Here is a 10,762-nt window from a genome sequence, read left to right on the forward strand (position 1 = left end):
TACGGGAGTTGTATCTTTATGTATATAAAAACTTCAGCAAAGGAAAGGGTGACTTTCACAAAAGGAGTAGCTCTGCTGTATACCTCTGTGGCCCCTATATTGAACCCTTTCATTTATAGTCTAAGAAACCAGCAGGTAAAAGAAGCTTTCAAGTATGTGCTTCAAAAGTTTTATTCTTTTCAAAACAATGAGTCAAAATTTAGACTTAACTAACTTTTTCTGCAACATAAACAAGCAAATTGATAACACAGATTCAAGATGGCAGACTAGAGACAGGGCAATACCAGAGCTCTGTCTGCTCAGTAAGAAATACAAAACTCCAACCTGAAAATCCAGCTCAAGTGTAGATGCCAAAGGAAGTCATGCAATCAGAGCCTAGTGACAATCAAAAAACATCAAACTTCTAGTTGTGGTAGAAGAGAAAAATCGGCATAACATTAAGTCCACATAACCAGGTCCTATCACAGACAGCCAGAACACAGGTTGCACAGCTTTATGCAGACTGTACCTTGATGAGGCCATCTGCTCAATGAAGAGCCCACTCAGAACCAAAACACACTCAGTTCAGACCTCTGCTTTGGAAAACCTTACAACTGGAGCAGCCATCAGATTGATGTAGATCCCCATCCATCCCTCTGTTCAACAGTGACCTTCATCCAATTCAGGTTTCTGCTTGGAGCAGCTGCCTGTAAAATAGCAGCTTCCATGCAATAGAGAAACAACTTCAAAGGTGGAACCCAGGAAGAAGATGATGCGAACACCAAACACCCTGAGTCATAGGATTCCTCCTCCCCACCCTTCTAGCAGATGGCCAGAGAAAAGATCTGGGAAAGAAATCAACCCCACTGTCAGACACAGGTATAGGGCATCGGAAGGTGGCAGAGAAAACAAACGGACACAATTCTGAGCTCAGAAACCAGAAACTACATAGATCTCAGCCTGCACCAGCAATGTGAGGATTTAACTCCTTCAGTTTGTGTCAGGAATTTGCACTTGAGGAAGTTTGAGTCAAGGGACAAAGTTTGTTACTGGTTACTCACAGAAGGCATTAGTCTCAGCTCATACTAGGCAAGAGAGGATTCAGCTTCTGACTGACATTGGGCATGGGTGAACCAGAACAAATGACAAAGCCTGGGGCTCTTATTCAGAGAATATACCAGTCTTGGTCCAGACTCTTGCCTGAGGACTTAACTGATAGGTCTGGGACAACAGGTGTGTGTAAGACTGCAAGCCAAGCCCACCCCCTTCATAAATAGGAATTTATACCATCAGGAGCAGATACAGAGAAGAACATAAGGGTGGTGTTTCAAAACAGAGTCCTGCCCAGTGAGGTTTGCCCTCAGGGTTGAGGGAAAAATCAAGCCTCCAGCTAGTGCAACCTGGAACCAGAACCAGGCTGGAAAACCCCAGTCTCAGAATTCCACCCCAAACCCAGCCACCAGGGCTGAGTCACAAGCAGGGTTTTGAGTCCCAGTATTGTTCTCAGTGGAGACCCTAACTCTGAGAAGGATCTTGGGAGATCCCTTTTAGAGCTGAACAGCCACAGTAGCTCAAGACACATCATGGCCTCTCACCCTGGAAAAGGCCTCGGCGAGACCTCTAACATCAGCCAGTAGACAGGCCACGCATGCAACCCCACACGTGATGCTGCCAACATCCTACTTGAGGGATCTATACACAGCTTTGTCCATCCGTGCATCCATAAAAGAGATACTGCTGGCCACCCACAGCACCAGTGGGGCAGCACCAACCCACACTTGGCCCCTCCAGCAGCACTGGGGGCCAGGGGCACTCTGATCAGACATCCTTTAAAGCCAGCCCAGGCATCCTTACATGAACACCTCCACCCATGGTGCCAGGGATCTGTGCCTAGCCAACTCCAAAAACTCATCTGTGCTTTACCTTGTGGGATGCCCTCACCCAGATAGGGGGATTTACATCTGTCCAGCCCAGGAAGCCTGCTTAAACATCCTAGTGTGAGATGCCAATGACAGCTCCCAGCACTGAGGTTCAAGACTAACCGGCACTAAAGGCTCTGTATGTCCCTGTGTACAAAACGGTCAGACGCTGCGCCCAGAGTCAGCACTCAGCTGGACACGGTTGAGAAACATGTGTCTAGTCATGAAATAAAAGGATGAAATATTGGTGATTAAAAGAACAACGATTAAAATAAAGACATGTCTGTGTTTGTGTATGTAGGTGTATTCCCTAGGCATTTCAGTTGAAATGTTAGAAGTAGCAACATCACTGTACCAGGGAATACACATTGTTTCCAGGAGAAGCACCAGAATTTTTAATAGAAATTGTGATTCCATGCCTGGGAAAGGACAAAATACGGGCTGAGAAAAGCATTTGTTTTGACCAGAAAAAATGTAGAAAATGCAAACAGACCATCAAAATCAGGATGAGGCTGATTCCAAAGAGATTCAAAATCCAACCAGAAAGTGCCAATACTGGAAATAATTGTTTTCTAAATAGCATTCTTCAGTAAATAGAAAGAAGGTCTTTGGGAAAAAATGATTCTAGGTATTGGAGAAAGTAATATTTGATAAGAGATTCTAGGCCTTGGAGGAAGTAATATTTTATTTATTTACTTATTTATTTTTGTTCGGTTGTGGGATCTGAACTCTGGGCCTGGGCACTGTCCCTGAGCTCTTCAGCTCAAAGCTAGCACTCTACCACTTGAGCCACAGCACCACTTCTGGCTTTTTCTGCTTATGTGGTTTTGAGGAATCAGACCCAGGGCCTCATGCATGCAAGGCAGGCACTCTACCACTGAGCCACCTTCCCAGCCCGGAAGTAATATTTGATAAGGGAGCCAAAAGCACAAGATGGAAGAAACACAAACTCCTTAAAAAAGGATTCTAGGCCTTGGAGGAAGAATCATGACTACATTATAATGATAGAAACTAACATATTACTCGACAGAAAACAAGATGACCACTGCAAAATGACACAGACCCAATGTGAAAGAATCTACCACTGAGTAACAATGAGAAAAATGAGCAAGAATATTTTCTCATTACCTAAAGTACATACCAAATGCCCATTAGTCACCCTGATAAAAATATGAAATTATTTCAGCATAAATGTGTAAGGAGAGTAATTATAATTACAAAAGTGTACTGATATTATGTGTGGACATCATTTCACTCAAGACAGTGGAAATAAATTTCCTTCCCCAAGTGTTAATGAGACTTGGAAAGCACCCTCTTAACCAAGTGGTCAAAGGCACATTACTGATAACTCGTATTGACACCACATAATCCAGAACAGTCCTCAGGAGAACAGCTTTTCGTCTCTGTAGTATTCTTCACAAAAACTGCAATTGTCATTCGGTTATAAGAAACTATTGAAACAAAGTGTGAAGTCATTTTACAAAATAGTTAATGGAAATGAATAAGTTTGTTTTTGGTAGCTTTAACACAGGGCTCCAAACATGGTGATCTAAAAGGGTAAAACAAATTGTTTTTTCACAGTTCTACATGCTGGTTGACTGAAACCAAACTGTCAACAGTGTCAAGATTCTGAGGCCCAAAGGCTAGAATCCTTTTTCTCTCCTAGATTTGGGTAGGTATGGGCCTTCTTTGGCATTTCTTGGCTAATAGTCCACCAATGACTAATTTCTATCTCCATCTTCCCAGGGTTTTTCTACCTCTTCAATGTAGTTCTTGAATTCCTAGAAAGAGTAATAAGGCAAGAGACAAACATCAAGGAATCCAAATAGGGAAAGAAAAAGGGAAACTATCCATCTTTGCAAAGATGACATAATCTTTTATTTAAAGAATCCTATAGATTCTTCTTCCAAGTTACTTTAAGCTGATCTGAAACATTGCAAGTTGGCGGAGTATTAATTAACTGACAAAACTCAGTTGCTGTTCTGTATGCCAACCACGAGAAGAGCAAGTCTGAAATCAGAAAAACGACTCCATTTGGAATAGCCTCAAAAAAAATATCAAATAACTAACCAAAGATGTTGAAGGACCTCTATGATGAAAAATTTAAAAATCTGAAAAAGGAAATTAAAAGAGGATTGAAATGGAAAAAACTCCTATATGCTCCTGGAAGTGTTAACAATGTGAAAATGCCAATTCTACCTCACTCCAGTTAGAATGGCCATTGTAAGAAAATGAATAATAACAAACGCTGGCTGGAATGCCCTCAAAAGGGAACACTACTACATTGTTGCTGGGAATGTAAACTTGTTTGAGCACTCTGGAAAGCAGTATGGAGGTTCTTCAAAAGACAAAACATAGAACCTTCCAGCAATCCCATTTCTGGGCATTTATCCAATTCACCACAAATTTGGCCACACTACAACAGCATGACCATGTTCATTGCAACATTGATATGGAATCAACCCAGATGCCCCTTCTTGGAGGAATGGATCAAGAAAATGTGAAATACATACACAATGGAATTATATTCTTCGATCAGACAGAATTTTATTGCCCTATTTGTAAGAAAATAGAAAGACTTGAAAAAAATTATATTAAGCCAAGTAAGCCAGATGCATGGTTTCCCTCATTTGTAGTAATTAGGATGTGCCTATAAACCTATAAGTAAACCCAATGGATAGTAAAAATAAAAAGAATATACTTGGAACATGATAAATTAAACAGGATTCTAAACATCACACAGTGAGACCAAACGAGGATATTCTTAGGAGATGATCACAAGGGCTCAATAGCTATTTGGATATGATTATATAAAATGATACTTATCAAAACAAATTCCAAGAAATGGAAATGAGAGGTTTTTATGAGTTCCCCTGTTTTTCCCCTTTTGTATCTGTTTCAATTTCTCTACCTTTTGTCTTGTGTGTAAGTTTATCTCGTTTAGGAATGGCAAGAGGAAGCACAGAAATGATGGGACAGAGTGTGAACTAATTCAGCAGTGATACCCCCTAGACAGTATGGTAAAAAATCAACTGTACAACTTATGGCAGGAGGGGTTGGGAGGGAAAAACAGGGAGAAAATGGAGGAAGAAATAACACTGTTCAAAAAGAAATGTACCCATTACCTGATTTATGTAACTGTATATATCACCTTGCACCAGAATCAACTCCAAATGGATCAAAGACCTCAAAGTCAAAGCAGACATCCTGAAAACATTACAGGAAGGATTAGGAGAAACCCTAGGGTTCCTTGGCACAGGCCAAAATTTTCTTAATAAAGACCCAGAAACACAACAAATCAAAGAAAGGTTGCATGAAATTGCAGAATTTCAGCATGGCAAAGAACATAGCTAGCAAGATCAATAGAAAACTCACAAATTGGGAGAAGATCTTCAGTAGTCATACATTGGACAATGGTCTCATATCTAAAATATACTTAGAACTCACAAAACTAGGGCTGGGAAGTTGGCTCAGTGGTAGAGTGCTTGCCTTGCATGCCTGAGACCCTGAGTTCAATTCCTCAGCACCACATAAACAAAAAAGAAAAAACCCGGAAGTGGTGCTGTGCCTCAAGTGGTAGAGCCCTAGCCTTGAGCTAAAGAGCTGAGGGACAGCGCTCAGGCCCAGAGTTCAGGCCCCACGACCGGACCCAAAAAAAAAAAAAATTAAATCCCCCAACACCAAATCCTCAAAGAAACAACTGCCCGATAAATAAGTGAACTAAAGACTTAGAAACTTCTCTGAAGAGGAAATAAGAATGGCCAATAGACACATGAAGAAATACCCAACTTCTCTGGCCATTAAAGAAATGCAAATCAAAACACCATTGAGATACCACCTCACTTCAGTTGGAATGGCTATAATCAAGAACTCTAATAACAACAAATGCTGGAGGGGATGTGACCAAAAGGGAACCCTATTGCATTGTTTGTGGGAGTGTAAACTTGTTCATCCACTTTAGAAAGCAGTATGGAGGTTCCTCAAAAGACTCCACATAGAGGTTCCCTATGACCCACTTTTGGGCATTTACCCAAATGATCACATACAAGGCTATACTAAAGCTACCAGTACAACTTGTTTATGGCAGCATTATTCTCCATAGCTAAGATATGGAACCAATCCAGATGCCCTTCAGTAGATGAATGGATCAAGAAAATGTGATCTATATGTATATAGATAGATATCGATATAGGTATAGATATAGATAAATAATGGAATTGTATGCCTCCATCAGAAAGAATGACACCACCCCATTTGTTAGGAAATGGAAAGACTTGGAAAAAATTATATTAAACAAAGTAAGCCAAGCCCAAAGAAACATGGGTCCCATGGTTTTCCTTATTTGCAATAACTAGTATAAGTCAAGGACAGCAGAAAAGGTCAAAAGCTATGTACGTATGACCATATAAGATGATATTAAGTGAAATGAACCTCAAGATAGGGACACAAATTGTTTTTCTGTCTTGGTATTGCTTTTAATGTATCTAAAATTCACTATGGGATTTTTTTTTTGTTTCTCTTATACATTCTTCCCCCACGGTATGACCCCTGTTTTCACTGTATTTGATGTCGGTGCCCTGCAGCTTGTATATACATTTTTCTAATTTGGGAAGGGGAAGGGAAATAACAAAATGCTGAAACAAGGATACAGGTTGACCTATTATAACAATGAGATGTATAAGACACTACGTTGAAAACAAACTTTACAACTAGGGGTGGGGGGAGATGGGAAGGAGGGGAGGGAAGGAGTGGTGGGGGGGGGAAGAAATGTACTCATTACCTTATTCATGTAACTGCAACAGTAATATATATACATATATATTCTTTCAACAGTGCTGGTAGACTGAAATAAAACTGTCAACAGTGTCAAGATTCTAATACCTACACGCTAGAATTATTCTTTTTCTCTCCTAGGTTTGGGTAGTTATTAGCCCTCTATGGCTTTCCTTGGCTGATTAGTTCACCATTTACTAATATTTATCTCCATCTTCCCTTGATTTCTTGCCTCTCTTTTGTCTACTCTATGTCATTTTGGACACATTTAAACCAATCAATCACACCTGCACAGAACTGACTTACAAAAAGGTTCCAGTTTTTGACATAGATAAAATTTGAAATATGTATTATTCAATCCAGTCAATGTAAATACATTTTTGTTTGATTTACTAAATACCAGTAAACATTCCATCATGCTTAATTTTATTTCTGAAAAACTTATTTTTAGAATAGCTATAGATTGGGAACGAAATTGGAAATGTAGCACTTTTGCATTCACCAATACTCTTCACACAAGTTCTATAATCATTAACAACTTATAATTATGCTCTTTTTATCACATTGGTGAACAAATGGGTTATTCTGAACTAAACTGCTTGATTATTTCTGTAAAAGCCACTTTGGTAGCATGCACTTTACAATCCCTTGGGAATGATTCCCTGTGACTCAATTACCTAGAGAATTTGATGTTTCAGTTAAATAATTTCCTATAGGACCCAGAGGCTTATATGCTCCACTGTATCAAGAGAAGGTCAATTTTTATATTGTACTACAATTCACATTAAGTGGGTTTACAGTGCTTCTTCACATCTGAGAATGCAGAGTAGTGTAGCAAAGAGGGTAACTTCATAGACTTTTGTCACAGCAACAAATAAATTAGTAAAAAAAATAGTGTCTCAAAGAGAATATATGAGTGTCTCACTCATATATTTCAGAGTAGAATGAATTTCTCAGAATAATGAACTATTGATGTTTTCTCTTTATAACGATGATAAGTATAGTGTTCAAGTTTTTCTAAATCTCTGTATATATAAATAGGTTAATGTTTTTACCATTTTTACATTTAATGGATAGATAATGCTAAAAGATAAAAAAAATAAGGCGATGATGCTTTTAAACTGAAAAGTCTTTTCATGCTTATAATATTTCCAATGCCCAACAAAATGAAATACAGTTATGTTGATTGGTCTGTGCTCATATATTCTTATGTTATAATTTAAGTTGTTTTCCCTTACAGGGTATAGACAGTATAGGGATAGACAGTATATGTGGTTGCAAAAGCAGAAAAAAAATATAGTTTCAAATAAAGGCATGTTTGTTTCAATATTATATAATTAAACACTCATTAATTTTGCCACTGAATGATTTGTATAAATAAGGAAATTTTATCATAATACTTAGACCATTATTTTGACCATAACATTTGACTATGTTAAAGAACTCTGGGTACTGGGACACAGTTCTTGAACAAGTTTATAGTCTTAGCAGAGGTGATGAGATGGGAGAAATTTAAATATGGTCTCCAACGAAATCATCCTATAGGTTTTTATTGCCATGTTGCACTTCATCTGACTGGTTTATCTTAAATCAGTTCTCCAGCTCTGTGTAGCACTCAAAACCAAAATATTCACTTAACTCCTTCAAAGTTCTGTAGATAACATGGGAATAACATTAATTTTCCAATTACCTTTTGATTCTCTTTTGATTTTATAGTTTCTTTATTTTTGCTAAAGAATAATTTGTGCTTTCAATATTAAAAAGAAATATCTTATTGTCCTCATTGCAGCAAACATAGCCTTGCACATTTTCATCCCAAAATGAATTTAATTATTTTATTGTGATGATAAAGAAACTCTCAAGACAGCATTTTCTTAGAAGAAAGAGCAATATTACTTTTTCTGAGGAGAAATGTTCTATAATTTATATTCTGGAAGTTTCAGAATTTACAAGTTTTATAATTTGTGTAAAAGCTTGTCAAAGAAATGTTATGAATCATTGTAATTTTAAAGTCATCATTTCTGAAAATTGCCTCTTTTAATCTACCCTTTGTTCTGAATGCAAGGTATTATTTTTATCTTTAATTTCACTTTTCCCATAGTAATGGTCATATTATTTCTCTCAATAGATACAAGACTGTCTTTACTCTTTAATTGCCAGTTTAACTCTCATTTTAATGTCATTAATCTCATGGGGCTAATATACTATGCACAATGTCTCAATTGCATTCCCATCATTCATTGTGAGTCTGAAATTTATCAGTCAGATTATGTTGACTAAAAATATGTTCATATTCTTATATTTAATTTTCAGAGCTGTATGTGTTAGTCATAGAAGCATATACTTTAGAAGTTATCCCTTATTGCTTTTTACTTACATGTTTATACAATTATCTCCAGTAATTGCAGTCCTTTACTTTTTCTGTACTAAATTTAAAGAGGGTTTTTTTCTCAAGGTTTTCATTGCTTTTATTTGCTCCTTTTCTTTTTGCTAACCTTTTAATAACATGACACAAATCCAGGTGTGTTTCTCTTTGCCAATAACATTTTAGACTGTATGAAGTTTAAAAAAACAGCAAAATACTATTCTTGCTGTCTGTATTGGCATTAACAAACTTTTCGTACTGAAACTGTCCTGGGAAGGCAGTGGCATCTGGGTCAAAAACATCAAAATTAAAGCATAGGTATCTCCACAAGAACAACACAGTCTTCTCTAGTTGTTACATCGAAGTAACAAATAGAGTTAGCCGTAACATAAAATCACTCAAGAATCAGGTAGGTTAAGTGTTGATTCATTCAATGAAATAGTACAAGTGAATAAATTTTAATGACCAATCTAGGCTCAGATTTTTCTATGTATGTTTTCATTCTAAATATGGGCAGTTGTTCATATATAATTTGGGTTCTACCTTACAATTCCTAATATTTACCAAGAAATGATATACATTGACTATTGTACATTCTGTTAGAAAACAGGAGAACATATTCTAAGTATGATGCAACTTGTAATTATTCAGATAAAATTCTCAAAACTAGCTGCATTTGTGGGATGATCGTTTTCTTAGAACTTAAAAATTAAATTTTGGAGATAGATTCAAGTTGCTCCAGGAAGCCATGTCACCACTTGTACCACACCTGTGGTCCATTCAAGGTATTCCAGAAGTACAAAGTGTTTACCTTAACTAACATATTATCTGTAAAATATAACTATACATGGTACAATTGCCTCAAACATTGATTTTCTAATTGTACCTTAAATCGTACTTATTCCTGTTATTTTTCCAGAGTTGTTTTTAATGGTTGATTGCTTACAAAGGGAGGATTAGAGGAAATCATATAAGAGATATCTATCCTGTTTATCTGAGCAGGTTTGACTGGCTCCTAAGCCATCCTTGACAATTCTATTTTCCTGTTCCTTCCCAATTATTTTCTAAGTACAACTTCAGACTTTTTATGACTGTCCTCACCTTGATGAATATTCATTTAAGTAGCTTCGTGTACTTTTTTTCTTTGTCACTTTTCCTTCTTAAAAGTTTTCTGTTACTGGTAGTTCTTATGGCTCCTAGGACAAATGCTATTGCTGTAATTCTTGTGTCACTCACCTGGCAAGATACTTTAGATATCAATTAAGGGAGAAAATTAAAAAAACATTAACGACCTGAATGGCCTACTGAGATATAATGTGCAAAATATGTGTTATAAATCAATATAATAAAAGGCCTATATTTCAAAGAGTAGCATGTATCTTCTATATCTTACATATTGCCAAGCAAAACCCAATTTTGGACTAGTGAAAAACTTTATAAATATACTGATAGAGTGGAAACCATATTTGTTGTGATGAGCTCTAAGATGATTTGTGAAAACATTCCTTCTTGGTGAGTTTCTAAGACCAGTATGTTCTAGGGAAGAAAGGGCAGGAAGATCTTATGAATAAATGCACATTTTTTAAATTTTCTATAGATTTGATAAACCAAAAGAAATGAAGAACAGATCACAGGAGGTAGTGTTCATTTTGTTGGGACTGACAGATGATCCTCAGCTACAAACTGTGGTTTTCCTGTTTCTATTTTTGAATTACACCTTGAGCCT

The 10,762-nt window shown here is 37.0% G+C and overlaps 1 protein-coding gene across 1 annotated transcript in view; it reads left to right on the plus strand.

Annotated features, from left to right (window-relative positions):
* LOC105988623 (olfactory receptor 6C6-like) overlaps positions 1-10,762 on the plus strand; it is a 21,511-nt gene that overhangs the window by 9,972 nt on the left and 777 nt on the right. The gene's annotated exons all lie outside the window — the stretch shown is intronic.

Source organism: Dipodomys ordii, unplaced genomic scaffold (genome assembly GCF_000151885.1).
Source record: "Dipodomys ordii isolate 6190 unplaced genomic scaffold, Dord_2.0 Scaffold3, whole genome shotgun sequence".
NCBI lineage: Eukaryota > Metazoa > Chordata > Mammalia > Rodentia > Heteromyidae > Dipodomys > Dipodomys ordii.